The sequence below is a fragment of the Petromyzon marinus genome, chromosome 66 (genome assembly GCF_048934315.1).
Source record: "Petromyzon marinus isolate PM22_M1 ecotype Great Lakes invasive population chromosome 66, UKy_Petmar_22M1.pri1.0, whole genome shotgun sequence".
In the NCBI taxonomy this organism is placed as follows: Eukaryota; Metazoa; Chordata; class Hyperoartia; order Petromyzontiformes; family Petromyzontidae; genus Petromyzon; species Petromyzon marinus.
The window spans coordinates 5,023,497-5,036,759 of NC_133732.1; the positions used below are offsets into that span (position 1 = coordinate 5,023,497).

The 13,263-nt window shown below is 55.3% G+C and overlaps 1 protein-coding gene across 1 annotated transcript in view; it reads left to right on the forward strand.

Moving 5' to 3' along the window:
* The window catches only part of LOC142906528 (uncharacterized), a 35,737-nt gene that overhangs the window by 7,650 nt on the left and 14,824 nt on the right, over window positions 1-13,263 (forward strand). The window lies entirely within an intron of this gene.

The following is a 13,263-nucleotide window of genomic DNA, read 5'->3' on the forward strand; positions in this document are numbered from 1 at the left end:
ACAGACTCACCACACAGAGACCCATAGACTCACCACACAGAGACCCACAGACTCACCACACAGAGACCCACAGACTCACCACACAGAGACACCCACAGACTCACCACACAGAGACACCCACAGACTCATCACACAGAGACACCCACAGACTCACCACACAGAGACACCCACAGACTCACCACACAGAGACACCCACAGACTCACCACACAGAGACACCCACAGACTCACCACACAGAGACACCCACAGACTCACCACACAGAGACACACAGACTCACCACACAGAGACACCCACAGACTCACCACACAGAGACACGCACAGACTCACCACACAGAGACCCACAGACTCACCACACAGAGACACGCACAGACTCACCACACAGAGACACCCACAGACTCACCACACAGAGACACCCACAGACTCACCACACAGAGACACACAGACTCACCACACAGAGACCCACAGACTCACCACACAGAGACACCCACAGACTCACCACACAGAGACCCATAGACTCACCACACAGAGACCCATAGACTCACCACACAGAGACCCATAGACTCACCACACAGAGACACCCACAGACTCACCACACAGAGACACCCACAGACTCACCACACAGAGACACCCCACAGACTCACCACATAGAGACCCACAGACTCACCACACAGACACCCACAGACTCACCACACAGAGACACCCACAGACTCACCACACAGAGAGACCCACAGACTCACCACACAGAGAGACCCACAGACTCACCACACAGAGACACCCACAGACTCACCACACAGAGACACCCACAGACTCACCACACAGAGACACCCACAGACTCAACACACAGAGTCCCTACAGACTCACCACACAGAGACACCTACAGACTCACCACAGAGAGACCCACAGACTCACCACACAGAGACACCCACAGACTCACCACACAGAGACACCCACAGACTCACCACACAGAGACACCCACAGACTCACCACACAGAGACACCCACAGACTCACCACACAGAGACACCCACAGACTCACCACACAGAGACACCCACAGACTCACCACACAGAGACACCCACAGACTCACCACACAGAGACCCACAGACTCACCACACAGACACCCACAGACTCACCACACAGAGACACCCACAGACTCACCACACAGAGACCCACAGACTCACCACACAGAGACACCCACAGACTCACCACACAGAGACACCCACAGACTCACCACACAGAGACACCCACAGACTCACCACACAGAGACCCACAGACTCACCACACAGACACCCACAGACTCACCACACAGTGACACCCACAGACTCACCACACAGAGACACCCACAGACTCACCACACAGAGACACCCACAGACTCACCACACAGAGACACCCACAGACTCACCACACAGAGACACCCACAGACTCACCACACAGAGACACCCACAGACTCACCACACAGAGACACACTGACTCACCACACAGAGACACCCACAGACTCACCACACAGAGACACCCACAGACTCACCACACAGAGACCCATAGACTCACCACACAGAGACCCATAGACTCACCACACAGAGACACTCACAGACTCACCACACAGAGACACCCACAGACTCACCACACAGAGACCCACAGACTCACCACACAGAGACCCACAGACTCACCACACAGAGACCCACAGACTCACCACACAGAGACACCCACAGACTCACCACACAGAGACCCACTGACTCACCACACAGAGACACCCACAGACTCACCACACAGAGACCCACTGACTCACCACACAGAGACCCACAGACTCACCACACAGAGACACCCACAGACTCACCACACAGAGACACCCACAGACTCACCACACAGAGACACCCACAGACTCACCACACAGAGACCCACAGACTCACCACACAGACACCCACAGACTCACCACACAGAGACACCCACAGACTCACCACACAGAGACCCACAGACTCACCACACAGAGACACCCACAGACTCACCACACAGAGACACCCACAGACTCACCACACAGAGACACCCACAGACTCACCACACAGAGACCCACAGACTCACCACACAGACACCCATAGACTCATAGAGTCACCACACAGACACCCATAGACTCATCACACAGAGACCCACAGACTCACCACACAGAGACACCCACAGACTCACCACACAGAGACACGCACAGACTCACCACACAGAGACACCCACAGACTCACCACACAGAGACCCACAGACTCACCACACAGAGACCCACAGATTCACCACACAGAGACACACAGACTCACTACACAGAGACCCACAGACTCACCACACAGAGACCCACAGACTCACCACACAGAGACACATAGACTCACCACACAGAGACCCACAGACTCACCACACAGAGACCCACATACTCACCACACAGAGACCCACAGACTCACCACACAGAGACCCACAGACTCACCACACAGAGACACACACAGACTCACCACACAGAGACACCCACAGACTCACCACACAGAGACACACAGACTCACCACACAGAGACACCCACAGACTCACCACACAGAGACACCCACAGACTCACCACACAGAGACACCCACAGACTCACCACACAGAGACACCCACAGACTCACCACACAGAGACACCCACAGACTCACCACACAGAGACACCCACAGACTCACCACACAGAGACCCACACAGACTCACCACACAGAGACACCCACAGACTCACCACACAGAGACACCCACAGACTCACCACACAGAGACACACAGACTCACCACACAGAGACCCACAGACTCACAACACAGAGACCCATAGACTCACCACACAGAGACACCCACAGACTCACCACACAGAGACACGCACAGACTCATCACACAGAGACCCACAGACTCACCACACAGAGACACCCACAGACTCACCACACAGAGACCCATAGACTCACCACACAGAGACCCACAGACTCACCACACAGAGACCCATAGACTCACCACACAGAGACACCCACAGACTCACCACACAGAGACACGCACAGACTCACCACACAGAGACCCACAGACTCACCACACAGAGACACCCACAGACTCACCACACAGAGACACCCACAGACTCACCACACAGAGACCCACAGACTCACCACACAGAGACCCACAGACTCACCACACAGACACCCACAGACTCACCACACAGAGACACCCACAGACTCACCACACAGAGACACCCACAGACTCACCACACAGACACCCACAGACTCACCACACAGAGACACCCACAGATTCACCACACAGACACCCACAGACTCACCACACAGAGACACCCACAGACTCACCACACAGAGACACCCACAGACTCACCACACAGAGACACCCACAGACTCACCACACAGAGACACGCACAGACTCACCACACAGAGACACGCACAGACTCACCACACAGAGACCCACAGACTCACCACACAGAGACACGCACAGACTCACCACACAGAGACACGCACAGACTCACCACACAGAGACACGCACAGACTCACCACACAGAGACCCACAGACTCACCACACAGAGACACGCACAGACTCACCACACAGAGACACGCACAGACTCACCACACAGAGACACGCACAGACTCACCACACAGAGACCCACAGACTCACCACACAGAGACACGCACAGACTCACCACACAGAGACACGCACAGACTCACCACACAGAGACACCCACAGACTCACCACACAGAGACCCACAGACTCATCACACAGAGACACCCACAGACTCACCACACAGACACCCACAGACTCACCACACAGAGACACCCACAGACTCACCACACAGAGACACCCACAGACTCACCACACAGAGACCCATAGACTCACCACACAGAGACACCCACAGACTCACCACACAGAGACACCCACAGACTCACCACACAGACCCACAGACTCACCACACAGAGACACCCACAGACTCACCACACAGAGACCCACAGACTCACCACACAGAGACCCACAGACTCACCACACAGAGACACACAGACTCACTACACAGAGACCCACAGACTCACCACACAGAGACACCCACAGACTCACCACACAGAGACACCCACAGACTCACCACACAGAGACACACACAGACTCACCACACAGAAACACCCACAGACTCACCACACAGAGACACCCACAGACTCACCACACAGAGACACCCACAGACTCACCACACAGAGACACCCACAGACTCACCACACAGAGACACCCACAGACTCACCACACAGAGACACCCACAGACTCACCACACAGAGACCCATAGACTCACCACACAGAGACCCACAGACTCATCACACAGAGACCCACAGACTCACCACACAGAGACCCACAGACTCACCACACAGAGACACCCACAGACTCACCACACAGAGACACCCACAGACTCACCACACAGAGACCCATAGACTCACCACACAGAGACACCCACAGACTCACCACACAGAGACACGCACAGACTCACCACACAGAGACACCCACAGACTCACCACACAGAGACCCACAGACTCACCACACAGAGACCCACAGATTCACCACACAGAGACACACAGACTCACTACACAGAGACCCACAGACTCACCACACAGAGACCCACAGACTCACCACACAGAGACACGCACAGACTCACCACACAGAGACACCCACAGACTCACCACACAGAGACACGCACAGACTCACCACACAGAGACACGCACAGACTCACCACACAGAGACACGCATAGACTCACCACACAGAGACACGCACAGACTCACCACACAGAGACACGCACAGACTCACCACACAGAGACACGCACAGACTCACCACACAGAGACCCACAGACTCACCACACAGAGACACGCACAGACTCACCACACAGAGACACGCACAGACTCACCACACAGAGACACGCACAGACTCACCACACAGAGACCCACAGACTCACCACACAGAGACACGCACAGACTCACCACACAGAGACACGCACAGACTCACCACACAGAGACACCCACAGACTCACCACACAGAGACCCACAGACTCATCACACAGAGACACCCACAGACTCACCACACAGACACCCACAGACTCGCCACACAGAGACACCCACAGACTCACCACACAGAGACACCCACAGACTCACCACACAGAGACCCATAGACTCACCACACAGAGACACCCACAGACTCACCACACAGAGACACCCACAGACTCACCACACAGACCCACAGACTCACCACACAGAGACACCCACAGACTCACCACACAGAGACCCACAGACTCACCACACAGAGACCCACAGACTCACCACACAGAGACACACAGACTCACTACACAGAGACCCACAGACTCACCACACAGAGACACCCACAGACTCACCACACAGAGACACCCACAGACTCACCACACAGAGACACACACAGACTCACCACACAGAAACACCCACAGACTCACCACACAGAGACACCCACAGACTCACCACACAGAGACACCCACAGACTCACCACACAGAGACACCCACAGACTCACCACACAGAGACACCAACAGACTCACCACACAGAGACACCCACAGACTCACCACACAGAGACCCATAGACTCACCACACAGAGACCCACAGACTCATCACACAGAGACCCACAGACTCACCACACAGAGACCCACAGACTCACCACACAGAGACACCCACAGACTCACCACACAGAGACACCCACAGACTCACCACACAGAGACCCATAGACTCACCACACAGAGACACCCACAGACTCACCACACAGAGACACGCACAGACTCACCACACAGAGACACCCACAGACTCACCACACAGAGACCCACAGACTCACCACACAGAGACCCACAGATTCACCACACAGAGACACACAGACTCACTACACAGAGACCCACAGACTCACCACACAGAGACCCACAGACTCACCACACAGAGACACATAGACTCACCACACAGAGACCCACAGACTCACCACACAGAGACCCACATACTCACCACACAGAGACCCACAGACTCACCACACAGAGACCCACAGACTCACCACACAGAGACACACACAGACTCACCACACAGAGACACCCACAGACTCACCACACAGAGACACACAGACTCACCACACAGAGACACCCACAGACTCACCACACAGAGACACCCACAGACTCACCACACAGAGACACCCACAGACTCACCACACAGAGACACCCACAGACTCACCACACAGAGACACCCACAGACTCACCACACAGAGACACCCACAGACTCACCACACAGAGACCCACACAGACTCACCACACAGAGACACCCACAGACTCACCACACAGAGACACCCACAGACTCACCACACAGAGACACACAGACTCACCACACAGAGACCCACAGACTCACCACACAGAGACCCATAGACTCACCACACAGAGACACCCACAGACTCACCACACAGAGACACGCACAGACTCATCACACAGAGACCCACAGACTCACCACACAGAGACACCCACAGACTCACCACACAGAGACCCATAGACTCACCACACAGAGACCCACAGACTCACCACACAGAGACCCATAGACTCACCACACAGAGACACCCACAGACTCACCACACAGAGACACCCACAGACTCACCACACAGAGACACGCACAGACTCACCACACAGAGACCCACAGACTCACCACACAGAGACACCCACAGACTCACCACACAGAGACACCCACAGACTCACCACACAGAGACCCACAGACTCACCACACAGAGACCCACAGACTCACCACACAGACACCCACAGACTCACCACACAGAGACACCCACAGACTCACCACACAGAGACACCCACAGACTCACCACACAGACACCCACAGACTCACCACACAGAGACACCCACAGACTCACCACACAGACACCCACAGACTCACCACACAGAGACACCCACAGACTCACCACACAGAGACACCCACAGACTCACCACACAGAGACACCCACAGACTCACCACACAGAGACACGCACAGACTCACCACACAGAGACACGCACAGACTCACCACACAGAGACCCACAGACTCACCACACAGAGACACGCACAGACTCACCACACAGAGACACGCACAGACTCACCACACAGAGACACGCACAGACTCACCACACAGAGACCCACAGACTCACCACACAGAGACACGCACAGACTCACCACACAGAGACACGCACAGACTCACCACACAGAGACACGCACAGACTCGCCACACAGAGACCCACAGACTCACCACACAGAGACACGCACAGACTCACCACACAGAGACACGCACAGACTCACCACACAGAGACACCCACAGACTCACCACACAGAGACCCACAGACTCATCACACAGAGACACCCACAGACTCACCACACAGACACCCACAGACTCACCACACAGAGACACCCACAGACTCACCACACAGAGACACCCACAGACTCACCACACAGAGACCCATAGACTCACCACACAGAGACACCCACAGACTCACCACACAGAGACACCCACAGACTCACCACACAGACCCACAGACTCACCACACAGAGACACCCACAGACTCACCACACAGAGACCCACAGACTCACCACACAGAGACCCACAGACTCACCACACAGAGACACACAGACTCACTACACAGAGACCCACAGACTCACCACACAGAGACACCCACAGACTCACCACACAGAGACACCCACAGACTCACCACACAGAGACACACACAGACTCACCACACAGAAACACCCACAGACTCACCACACAGAGACACCCACAGACTCACCACACAGAGACACCCACAGACTCACCACACAGAGACACCCACAGACTCACCACACAGAGACACCCACAGACTCACCACACAGAGACACCCACAGACTCACCACACAGAGACCCATAGACTCACCACACAGAGACCCACAGACTCATCACACAGAGACCCACAGACTCACCACACAGAGACCCACAGACTCACCACACAGAGACACCCACAGACTCACCACACAGAGACACCCACAGACTCACCACACAGAGACCCATAGACTCACCACACAGAGACACCCACAGACTCACCACACAGAGACACCCACAGACTCACCACACAGAGACACCCACAGACTCACCACACAGAGACCCACAGACTCACCACACAGAGACCCACAGACTCACCACACAGAGACACCCACAGACTCACCACACAGAGACACCCACAGACTCACCACACAGAGACCCACAGACTCACCACACAGAGACCCACAGATTCACCACACAGAGACACACAGACTCACTACACAGAGACCCACAGACTCACCACACAGAGACCCACAGACTCACCACACAGAGACACATAGACTCACCACACAGAGACCCACAGACTCACCACACAGAGACCCACATACTCACCACACAGAGACCCACAGACTCACCACACAGAGACCCACAGACTCACCACACAGAGACACACACAGACTCACCACACAGAGACACCCACAGACTCACCACACAGAGACACACAGACTCACCACACAGAGACACCCACAGACTCACCACACAGAGACACCCACAGACTCACCACACAGAGACACCCACAGACTCACCACACAGAGACACCCACAGACTCACCATACAGAGACACCCACAGACTCACCACACAGAGACACCCACAGACTCACCACACAGAGACCCACACAGACTCACCACACAGAGACACCCACAGACTCACCACACAGAGACACCCACAGACTCACCACACAGAGACACACAGACTCACCACACAGAGACACCCACAGACTCACCACACAGAGACACCCACAGACTCACCACACAGAGACACCCACAGACTCACCACACAGAGACCCACAGACTCACCACACAGAGACACCCACAGACTCACCACACAGAGACACCCACAGACTCACCACACAGAGACACCCACAGACTCACCACACAGAGACACCCACAGACTCACCACACAGAGACACCCACAGACTCACCACACAGAGACACCCACAGACTCACCACACAGAGACACCCACAGACTCACCACACAGAGACCCATAGACTCACCACACAGAGACCCACAGGCTCATCACACAGAGACCCACAGACTCACCACACAGAGACCCACAGACTCACCACACAGAGACACCCACAGACTCACCACACAGAGACACCCACAGACTCACCACACAGAGACCCATAGACTCACCACACAGAGACACCCACAGACTCACCACACAGAGACCCACAGACTCACCACACAGAGACCCACAGACTCACCACACAGAGACACACAGACTCACTACACAGAGACCCACAGACTCACCACACAGAGACCCACAGACTCACCACACAGAGACACATAGACTCACCACACAGAGACCCACAGACTCACCACACAGAGACCCACATACTCACCACACAGAGACCCACAGACTCACCACACAGAGACCCACAGACTCACCACACAGAGACACACACAGACTCACCACACAGAGACACCCACAGACTCACCACACAGAGACACACAGACTCACCACACAGAGACACCCACAGACTCACCACACAGAGACACCCACAGACTCACCACACAGAGACACCCACAGACTCACCACACAGAGACACCCACAGACTCACCACACAGAGACACCCACAGACTCACCACACAGAGACACCCACAGACTCACCACACAGAGACCCACACAGACTCACCACACAGAGACACCCACAGACTCACCACACAGAGACACCCACAGACTCACCACACAGAGACACACAGACTCACCACACAGAGACACCCACAGACTCACCACACAGAGACACCCACAGACTCACCACACAGAGACACCCACAGACTCACCACACAGAGACCCACAGACTCACCACACAGAGACACCCACAGACTCACCACACAGAGACACCCACAGACTCACCACACAGAGACACCCACAGACTCACCACACAGAGACACCCACAGACTCACCACACAGAGACACCCACAGACTCACCACACAGAGACCCACAGACTCACCACACAGAGACACCCACAGACTCACCACACAGAGACACCCACAGACTCACCACACAGAGACACACAGACTCACCACACAGAGACACCCACAGACTCACCACACAGAGACACCCACAGACTCACCACACAGAGACACCCACAGACTCACCACACAGAGACACCCACAGACTCACCACACAGAGACACCCACAGACTCACCACACAGAGACACCCACAGACTCACCACACAGAGACCCACACAGACTCACCACACAGAGACACCCACAGACTCACCACACAGAGACACCCACAGACTCACCACACAGAGACACCCACAGACTCACCACACAGAGACACCCACAGACTCACCACACAGAGACACCCACAGACTCACCACACAGAGACACCCACAGACTCACCACACAGAGACACCCACAGACTCACCACACAGAGACACCCACAGACTCACCACACAGAGACACCCACAGACTCACCACACAGAGACCCACACAGACTCACCACACAGAGACACCCACAGACTCACCACACAGAGACACCCACAGACTCACCACACAGAGACACCCACAGACTCACCACACAGAGACCCACAGACTCACCACACAGAGACCCACAGACTCACCACACAGAGACACCCACAGACTCACCACACAGAGACACCCACAGACTCACCACACAGAGACACCCACAGACTCACCACACAGAGACACGCACAGACTCACCACACAGAGACACCCACAGACTCACCACACAGAGACACCCACAGACTCACCACACAGAGACACGCACAGACTCACCACACAGAGACACGCACAGACTCACCACACAGAGACACGCACAGACTCACCACACAGAGATACCCACAGACTCACCACACAGAGACACGCACAGACTCACCACACAGAGACACGCACAGACTCACCACACAGAGACACCCACAGACTCACCACACAGAGACACCCACAGACTCACCACACAGAGACACCCACAGACTCACCACACAGAGACACCCACAGACTCACCACACAGAGACCCACAGACTCACCACACAGAGACCCACAGACTCACCACACAGAGACACCCACAGACTCACCACACAGAGACACCCACAGACTCACCACACAGAGACACCCACAGACTCACCACACAGAAACACCCACAGACTCACCACACAGAGACACACAGACTCACCACACAGAGACACCCACAGACTCACCACACAGAGACACCCACAGACTCACCACACAGAGACACCCACAGACTCACCACACAGAGACACCCACAGACTCACCACACAGAGACACCCACAGACTCACCACACAGAGACACCCACAGACTCACCACACAGAGACCCACACAGACTCACCACACAGAGACACCCACAGACTCACCACACAGAGACACCCACAGACTCACCACACAGAGACACCCACAGACTCACCACACAGAGACACACAGACTCACCACACAGAGACACCCACAGACTCACCACACAGAGACACCCACAGACTCACCACACAGAGACACCCACAGACTCACCACACAGAGACACCCACAGACTCACCACACAGAGACACCCACAGACTCACCACACAGAGACACCCACAGACTCACCACACAGAGACCCACACAGACTCACCACACAGAGACACCCACAGACTCACCACACAGAGACACCCACAGACTCACCACACAGAGACACCCACAGACTCACCACACAGAGACCCACAGACTCACCACACAGAGACCCACAGACTCACCACACAGAGACACCCACAGACTCACCACACAGAGACACCCACAGACTCACCACACAGAGACACCCACAGACTCACCACACAGAGACACGCACAGACTCACCACACAGAGACACCCACAGACTCACCACACAGAGACACCCACAGACTCACCACACAGAGACACGCACAGACTCACCACACAGAGACACGCACAGACTCACCACACAGAGACACGCACAGACTCACCACACAGAGACACCCACAGACTCACCACACAGAGACACCCACAGACTCACCACACAGAGACACGCACAGACTCACCACACAGAGACACGCACAGACTCACCACACAGAGACACCCACAGACTCACCACACAGAGACACGCACAGACTCACCACACAGAGACACGCACAGACTCACCACACAGAGACACGCATAGACTCACCACACAGAGACACGCACAGACTCACCACACAGAGACCCACAGACTCACCACACAGAGACCCACAGACTCACCACACAGAGACCCACAGACTCACCACACAGAGACACCCACAGACTCACCACACAGAGACACGCACAGACTCACCACACAGAGACCCACAGACTCACCACAAAGAGACCCACAGACTCACCACACAGAGACACGTACAGACTCACCACACAGAGACCCACAGACTCACCACACAGAGACCCACAGACTCACCACACAGAGACCCACAGACTCACCACACAGACACCCACAGACTCACCACACAGAGACCCACAGACTCACCACACAGAGACACCCACAGACTCACCACACAGAGACACCCACAGACTCACCACACAGAGACACCCACAGACTCACCACACAGAGACCCACAGACTCACCACACAGAGACACACAGACTCACCACACAGAGACCCACAGACTCACCACACAGAGACCCACAGACTCACACAGAGACTCACAGACTCACCACACAGAGACCCACAGACTCACCACACAGAGACACGCACAGACTCACCACACAGAGACACACAGACTCACCACACAGAGACACCCACAGACTCACCACACAGAGACACCCACAGACTCACCACACAGAGACACACAGACTCACCACACAGAGACCCACAGACTCACCACACAGACACCCACAGACTCACCACACAGAGACCCACAGACTCACCACACAGAGACACACAGACTCACCACACAGAGACCCACAGACTCACCACACAGAGACCCACAGACTCACACAGAGACCCACAGACTCACCACACAGAGACCCACAGACTCACCACACAGAGACACGCACAGACTCACCACACAGAGACACACAGACTCACCACACAGAGACACCCACAGACTCACCACACAGAGACACCCACAGACTCACCACACAGAGACCCACAGACTCACCACACAGAGACCCACAGACTCACCACACAGAGACCCACAGACTCACCACACAGAGACCCACAGACTC